The sequence below is a fragment of the Myotis brandtii genome, unplaced genomic scaffold, assembly GCF_000412655.1.
Source record: "Myotis brandtii unplaced genomic scaffold, ASM41265v1 scaffold363, whole genome shotgun sequence".
NCBI classification, from domain to species: Eukaryota; Metazoa; Chordata; class Mammalia; order Chiroptera; family Vespertilionidae; genus Myotis; species Myotis brandtii.
The window spans coordinates 4970383-4979313 of NW_005363938.1; the positions used below are offsets into that span (position 1 = coordinate 4970383).

General features: G+C 37.4%; 1 long non-coding RNA gene across 1 annotated transcript in view; it reads right to left on the reverse strand.

Moving 5' to 3' along the window:
• Positions 1-557: 557 nt before the first annotated feature.
• The window catches only part of LOC106727099, a 14403-nt gene continuing 6029 nt past the window's right edge, over positions 558-8931 (reverse strand). Inside the window, exons 2-3 of the long non-coding RNA XR_001363258.1 lie at positions 2363-2371; positions 558-647 (exon numbers count right to left, since the gene is read on the reverse strand). This is a non-coding gene — a long non-coding RNA (uncharacterized LOC106727099). The remainder of the gene's footprint in view (positions 648-2362; positions 2372-8931) is intronic.

Here is an 8931-nt window from a genome sequence, read left to right on the forward strand (position 1 = left end):
CCGTCACCATCCATGCAAAACTTCTCCTAATTCTAATGGAGCCTTTTATAACTTAAATATGCCGCTTATGATACTCCTTCCCAGCAATCATTTCTACAAATTATCAGTGTACCTGTGAAATTGTGAGTAATTCCCAGGGCACCATTCTTGAACCAGATCACATCACACAAGCAGTAAAGAAAGTTTCCTTTGTTTTCCAAATATCTTGCTAATAATGTACCACAAATTTGTAGTCAGTAATTTTGGAATAAAACTAGGGTGCATATAAAACTTTTTATCCTTAAATTTACATATAAAATTCGTCAAGTTGACAAGTCTGTTGTCATAAAGCACTGAAGACATGAGTCAGCTGATCACCAAGTTCCTATGGAATGGAATGAGTTACTGTCAAATATGAATGAGAACTTGCTCTTAGAAACGTGGGCCCAAACGATTTTCACACAAAGCTTTTCTCCGTTTTTCTGTTTTATTTTCTATGTACTTTCTAGGTGCTAACCCAGATATGCACACTCTTAATTTTTCTGGGAATATATAGTTCTTTTAGTCATTGTACATTATGTCTGTTAAATGAAATGTGTATATCAGCCTCCCACTGAAGCAGTCTTCTTTGGATTTCTTACATATCTTAAGGCAATATGTTGAATTGACTTTTTTGTATATGTCATATTGGTTGAATTCTTCAGATGTGGACTCTTGCCTTAGGTAGAGGCTTATATTTCTCTTAAGCATCAATACTATGGCCAGAGTTTCTGTTTTCTCAACCAGAAAGTATTGCTATTTCATGTACTATAAATGTGATTAGAATAAACCTTGGGAACAGAAGTCCTTATCAATAAAATTTCATGATCCATTCCTTTTCCAAACTGATTTTTGGTTCTTCATCTTAGGAAAATGTACACTATTAATGTTTTTCACATTAAAAAGGTTTTCCTTTTAAGCCACAGACATCATTGTCATACTTTGAAAAATTAGAGACATCCAGCGGGGTGAAAAATAGCAAGAGAAGGATGTTTGTATCACTACATTTAATGCTGTTCTGAAAGTTTCATCCAAGATACTCAGTCTTCAAGCAGAAATAAAGGTAGAGGGGAAAGGAGTTAGTCTAATATAGAGCTGTTATAACCTGGTGGTTGAGGACATGAACTTGAGCTAGAAGGCTTGAATTTGGTTTTGAATTTTGACTCTGCCACTTACCTTACAGCTCTTTGACCTTGGGCAAGTCTCTCGTGTTTCACATACCTCTTCTGTGAAGTGGGATAATAATAGAACAAGCTTCAAGGGGTTGTTGTAAGGATTAAATGACTCAGAACACTACCGTGCTTAAGTGATAGCTATTATTTGTAGGTGATTTTTCTATGTAGAAAACCTAAGAGAATTGATATTGAAACTGTTATTAAATTTCACTAAAGTTATGCGATATGAAATGTTAAAATAGCCATTAAAAGTAACTGTACAAAATGACTTTTCTTATCTCCTTACTAGCCACTTAGCAAATATAATGGGAAAAATTTATTCATAATAGATACACATATAAATCACCTGGAAGTAACAAGAGCTTTTGGGATTTATATGAAAAGAAATTACAAAATTGAGTAAGAAACAAAAGAATAGAGAGAAATACACAGGGCCTCTGTGGTTGCATAGGGTCCTGTGCTCAGAAGGTCCTTGTGCTAGGGCTTTAATTTTTTGTCTGCCATCTTGGAATTCTTAATAATTTTCTATTTGAATTTGTGCTTTTAAGTGAAGGCTGATGGGATGAAGCATGGTGGCAGGGTGACGGGATAAGGGCTTGAAACCTCCTCCTATCACCCCGCAGGATGACTTCTTGGTCTCCCCACTCCCACCCAGTGACCAGTCTAACCAGGGCTGGACACTCAGCTTTAGTTGAGGCTGAGTGTGCATGCCTGTGGTGTCTTGGGGCAGAGCATGATGGTACATCTTGTGGATAGCTGGCTGGGAGCTGCATCTTGGTCAGTGGGGGGCAGGGACATATCTAATGCCCACCCCTGATCTCGTGTGCTCTTTGGAGAAAAGGCTGAACCTAGGGCTGTGGATGGGGAAGAAATGGTGTGAGAAATATCTTTTATGGTCAGGAAGTAAGAAAGTACTTTAAGACTAATAGGAATATCTCAATAGAACACGAATCAGCTTGAAAGGGTTCCCACTGGCCAAATTTGGGACAGCTTGAACAAAAGAAACAGCATTTAATTGTGAAAAACATTAAGTAAATACTGTGGGGGGTTTTTTCTTAATGAAAAAAAAAACAAAAAAACCAACCCTCACATATTGGAGGTTATCATACCAACCCATTTGGGAAGGACTATAGTTGACACCTAATTGATGGAGGAAAAGCCTTCTTCACAGAAAAATGCTTAGTAAATGTAGAAAAAATAATAGAATTTTAAAAATCATTGCTTTAGCCCAGGTCAGGATGACTTTATTGGTGAAGAATAAACAGCTGAAGAGAAAAAACCTTTCTAACTCATTCTTATGAGGCCTGAATTGCTGACACTAAACCTAGATAAGGACATTACAAGAAAAGAAAACTAGAGACCAATTTCCCTGATGAATATAGATGCAAAAAATTCTGAACAAAGTATTAGCAAATATAATTCAACCACACACTAAAAGGAATTCCTGGAATGCAAGAATGGTTCAACATTCGATAATCCATGCAATATCACATTGACAATGAAAGGAAAACATAATGATTATTTCAATTGATACAGAAAATTTTGTTAAATAACAAAATTGAAGGAAATAGAAGAAAACTACCACAACTATTAAAGGGTAAAGTGTATAAAAAAATCCCAAAGCTAAAACTATATGGTGAAAGACAAAGCTTTTCCTGTAAGACCAGGAAGAAGACAAGGTTGCCTGTTTTCACCACTTCTATTCAAGATGACCCGTGTTGGGATTATCTGGCAAGAATTTTAAAGACACTATCATTTTAAAAAACCGCATCAGGGAGAAAGATGAATGTGCTTGAAATAAAAAGCAGAAAACTCCAGCAAAATAATCAGATATAAAAAAGAACCAAAAGGGAATGTTAGAACTGAAAATTATAATAACTGAATTTTTTTTAAAAACCTCACTATTGGGCTCCATATCAGAATGGAAATGACAGAGGAATGCATTTGTGAACTAAAGATAGAAATTAATCTGATCAGCAGGGGGGAAATAGACTGAAATTAAAAACTGAGTGTAGCCTTAGGAGGGATCTCTGGAACAATAATGAAAGATCTAGCATTCTTGTCGTTGGAGTCCCAGAAAGAGAAGAAAAGTACTATGGCTAAAAAAAATTTAAATAAATAGTGGCTGAAAGTTGACCAAATTTGGCCAACAGCATAAATCTATAGATTCAAAAAGCTGCATGATGCCCTAGCTGGTTTGGCTCAGTGGATAGAGCATCGGTATACGGAATGAGGGGTCCTGAGTTTGATTCCGGTCGGGGGCACATGCCTGGGTTGTGGGCTCCGTCCCCGATGTGGGGTGTGCAGGAGGCGGCCAATCGGTGGTTGTCTCTCATCACTGGTGTTTCTAACTCTCCCTCTCCCTTCTCTGAAATCAATAATAATAATAATAATAATAAAAAGCTGCATGAACCCCAAACAGAAGGAACCCCATAAAACTATTCAAAGACATGTCACATATTTCTCAAAATTAAAGACAAACAAAAAGTCTTGAAAGTAGTCAACAAGGACACGTTGTCTAGAGCAAAGATTTAATGACATTGGATTTCTAATTAGAAACCATGGAGGCCAGAAGGAAATGCTGACAAGGATGTGGAGAATCCTGATGGGAATCTAACTTGGTATAGCTACTCTGGGAAATTGTTTGGGTTCTTCTTAGTATAAAACGAAACATGTAATTATCATACAAACCCCACCAATTGCATTGTTGAACATTTATTTCATTTATCACAGAGAAATGAAAAATGTATGTTTTACACAAAAGCATGTATACAAATGCTCACAGCACCTTTATTTATGATAACCCCACAGTGGAAACAATTCACGTATCCTGCAACAGGTGAATAGTTAAATTGTGGTACAGTTATACAACAGACTACTACTCAATAAGAAGGAATAAGCTATTGGTACAATGTCTTGGATGTATCTTAAAGGATAAGCACTGAGTAAAAATTGTCAATCCAGAAAGGTTACATATTGTATGATTTCATATATGTGTATGTTATATATATAAAACAGTTATAGAGATGGAGAACAAATTAGTGGTTTACAGGGATTCAGAAAGGGTTGAGGAGGGAGCTGAGTGTTGTTATAAAAGGGCAGCACAATGGTTCCTATTCATGTGAAATTGTTCTGTATCTTGACTATCACGGTAATTATACAAGTTTACACATGTAAACTATAAATGTTAAACCATAAATGATATTATGTAAAACTGGTGAAATCTGAATAAAATCAGTGTATTGTTTCAGTGTAAATTTCCTGGTTGTGGTATTGTACAATGTAAGATGTTACCATTGGGGGAACCTGGGGGAAAAGTACATGGGATCTCAACCTATTATTTCTTACTCCTGCATGTGAATTGGCGTTTATCTTGAAATAAAAAGTTGGATTTTTAAAATCTATTAAATCATATGGAAACAACCCAGAGCCCATCAAGTAATGAATGAATAGAAAAACAAAAAAATGGAATTTTTATGTGTGAATTAACCTTATTTTTATTAGATTGAAGAAAAAGACTGCCCATGACCATATGGGTGATGTCCAAATCTTTATTAAGTTTATTGGAGTAACATTGGTTAATAAGATCATATAGGTTTCAGATGTGGATTTCTATGATACACGATCTGTGTATTGCACTGTGCCCACTACCCAAAGTCAAATCATCTTCCATCACCATATATTGGGCCCTCTTCACCCTCCCCACCCTCTTCCCTCTGGCAACCACCACACTATTGTTTGTGTCCACGAGTTTCAGTGTTATATCCCACATATGATGAAATCATATGGTTCTTAGATTTTTCTGCCTGGCTTATGTCACTTAGCATAATATTCTCAAGGTCCCTCCATGTTGTTGCAAATGGCAGTATTTCATCTTTTCTTATGGCAGAGTAGTATTCCATCAAACAATGGAAAATTAATCAGCCATACAAAGAAGGAAATACTGATACACTCTATAACAAGGATGACATTACACTATGTGATAAAGAAGTAAAACAAAATACCATTTATATAAATGGAATCATCACGTAATGTATGATTCCATTTATATAAAATGTACAAAACAGGCAAATCTATAGAGACAGAAAGTAGATTATTGTGCCAGGGACTGGGTGGAGGAGAGAAAGGGGAGTGACTGCTAGTGAGTACAGGATGATAAAAATGTTCTGGAATTAAATCGTGATAATGGTTTTACAACGTTGCGAATATACACAAAACACTGAATTGTACACTTTATTATTATTTTTTTTGGTAAGCAAAGGACATTTTATTGAAGAACAAGTACAGACTCCTACGTGGGGAAGGGGAAATAATCTTACAGCACAGACTCCCACGTGGGGAGGGGGAAAGAGTCCCTGAATTGTACACTTTAAAGAATGAATTTTGAAAAAAAAAAAAGAATGAATTTTGGCTTGACCGGTTTCGCTCAGCGGATAGAGCATTGGCCTGTGGACTGAAGGGTCCCAGGTTTGATTCCGGTCAAGGGCACATGCCTGGGTTGTGTGCAGGAGGCAACCAATCAATGATTCTCTCTTATCATTGTTTTACCAGTTTTCTCTCTCCCTCTCTGAAAAAAAAAAAAAGAATGAATTTTAAGATGAGTTATATCTCTATAAAGCATTAAAATATCAAAATAGCTCATTAGTCGCATGTAGAATTTTTTCAAACCACTTCTCCGGGCTGAATTATGGCATTTACTCTAAGATTGGTCTTTTCTTGAGGTTACTATTACCTAAAGTGGATGTGCTTTATGGACAATACGTTGTACATGATTTTAGCAGCTTTTGTTTTCTTAAAAGTTCCCCAGGTGATTTTGCTAAGATGTTTGTAGGAATAAACATTTACCCCCCCCCCCCACAAAAAAATGTTATCAGAGTACAAATATAAGTGGAAAGTACTTTTTCAAATAAAAAAATTAGAAAACATTTCTATCATTTAAAAATGCATAAAATTCAAATTTAAAGGCCCTAGCTGGTTGCTCAGTGGTTAGAGCATAGGCCTGTGGATCAAAGGGTTCTGGGTTCGATTCTGGGCAAGGGCATGTATCTTGGTTGCAGGCTCCTCACTGGCCCAGGCCCTGGTCAGGGCTCGTGCAGGAGGCAACCAATCGATGTGTCTCTCTCACATTGATGTTTCTATCTTTCCCTCTCTCTTCCACTCTCCCTAAAAATCAATGGAAAAATATCCTTGGGTGAGGAATAACAACAAAAAATGTTTTTTACTTTTTGACACAGTAATCTCATTTCTAGCAAACAATGCTAAGAAAATAGTAGTAAACACAATAAAATTTTATGTAAAAATATCGACCACCAAAGTTGAAAAATTTCAGTGTAAATTGTTGCAGAGGGGAATGTTTAAATTGAAGGATAATTATGCAAAAAACTATCCTAGGATAATATTAAGCATAGTTCCAAATTTGTTTTAAAATCCCATTCAATGCTAGGGAAAAAAGGGGGAGGGGGGGAAAGGGGAATAAATGCAGCAAAATCTTATCAGTAGTTACCATTGGATTTGAGGATTGCAGGTGGTTTTAATTTTTTTTCAATATTTTCTAAAATTTTAAACTTAATATTATGGTTGTTTTATAACTAGAAAATTAGAAAAATTATTTTAAGACTATAAAAACAAAAGCTATCCAAATTACTATACAACACGGAATTAGAATATTATTCAGCAATAAAAAGAATGAAATCTTGCCATTTGTGACAATGTGGATGGAACTAGAGGGCATTATGCTAGGTGAAATAAGTCAGACAGAGAAAGACAATACGGTATGATTTCACTTAACATGTGAAATTAAAAAAAATAAAACAAATGAACAAACCAAACAAAACTAAAACAGAGTCCTAGAAACAAAGAACAAACTGATGGTTGCAGAGGGCAGAGGTGGAAGAATGGGTAAAAAAGGAGAAGGGGAATATAGTCAATAATAGTGTGATAACTTTGCATGGTGACAGATGGTTACTAGACTTAGTGTGGTGATCACATTGTAAGGTATATAAATGTTGAATCACTATGGTACACCTGAAACTAATATAATATTGTATGCCAACTGTACTTTAATAAAAATTAAAATATATAAATAAAATAATTAAATTAAGAAAAGTGACACAGCTGTCTCTGAGCAGAATTTCCTGGGCAACCTCTCTGTGCATGCCAATGCAGAATGGGACCTGTAGGGATAGGGTCGCCCCCTTGGACGGTTCTGAGGCCTGCCCCTCTTAAAAAAATAATGAGTTGTCTGCAGGGCTGGGTGTCTGGTTTAAATTTCCTCTACAGAAGTACACGCCTGCTGAACGCTTGCTCCCTTAATAAAAAGTCAATGAAGCTGACAGGTATCTAATTTTTTGGATCTGGGTGGCAGCCAAAAGACTGGTAAGCATTCTTAAATCTGGAGGCATTTCATCTAAGCATTAAGAATTAACCTGAAATTCTGGTGGCACCTACTTTGGGGTTAACAGGTGGGATGTGGGAGGTGTCTGATCATTTTCTCCTGGTTTGAAAAGTAAGAGGGGTGGATGGACGGGACCACTGTTTGAAGTGGAATATTTCTCTTATCACTTTGTCATCAGTAGGGTCTCATTCTGAAAGCCCAGTCTATGTGTTTAGATCAACCAATCAAGTGGGGGCTGGGGTAGGTGGTTTGTTGAATGTTCTTTCTTACTTTCTTTTACATATTTTATTTATTGATTAGAGAGAGAGAGAGAGAAAAATCAATTTGTTGTTCCACTTATTTACACATTCATTGGTTGATTCTTGAATGTGCCCTGTCCGGTTCCATCAGGACAATGCTCCAACCAACTGAGCTACTTGCCAGGACCAAATGTTCTTTCTTTAAATGCATATTAATCCGAAGCTGTGACATGAACTTTGTGCCTCTTTTTTTCTCATGCTTTTTTTTTTTTTGTCAGAGCCCTACCACTTAGGTATGTATCTCCAAGAGTATTAGATTAGCATGTTTTGGAATTTTGTGTGATGGGATTATGCTGCAGTATATCTTTTTGTGATTTGCTTCCCTACCATATTACATCCTGAGGTTGAGCCCCACTGTTGTGTCAGCTGTTTCCAATAATTTTCACTGCTCTTTGTATTCGATTACATATGAATATACCAAAATCTATTTTTACATTGTACTGTATGGGCATGTGCCCCCTCAATTAATTCTTCGTGATTATAAATAAATGGTGCTATAAACATTAGGTCTACTTGTTCAGATGTACAAGTGTTTCTCCAGGGTAATATATTCTTCAGGGAGGATGTATATCTTCCACTTCAATTTATTCTACAAAGTGACAGCATCCAATTATACTTTCATCAGCAGTGATTCCTACATGAGCACAGAGACACACAGCCCTAACTCCCACCCGTCACGCGCAACACACGAAACACGTGCACAGACCCATAAAAAGAGCCACGTCCGTGCACCACACACGCACAATAACACAGACACACAAACGTACGTCACACACTCCACGCGTGCATGCGCATAGTCCACGCATTCACGCTCCAGCCCCTCACACGATCCAATCAGGAGGCGCGGTCTCCGCCGCCCGCAACGGAGGAATCTTGTCCCGGTCGCGCTGCCGTCGGACGCCAGGGGTCAGAGGTCACGGCATCGTTGGCGGTGGCATTTTTTTTTTCTACCCGGAAAGCACGGCTGCTGGACCCCGACTAACCCGTGAGGCGGTTGCGTGCGCCGGCCCGGCCTCTGGTCCTCGCGTGGGCCCCGCGGAGCCGG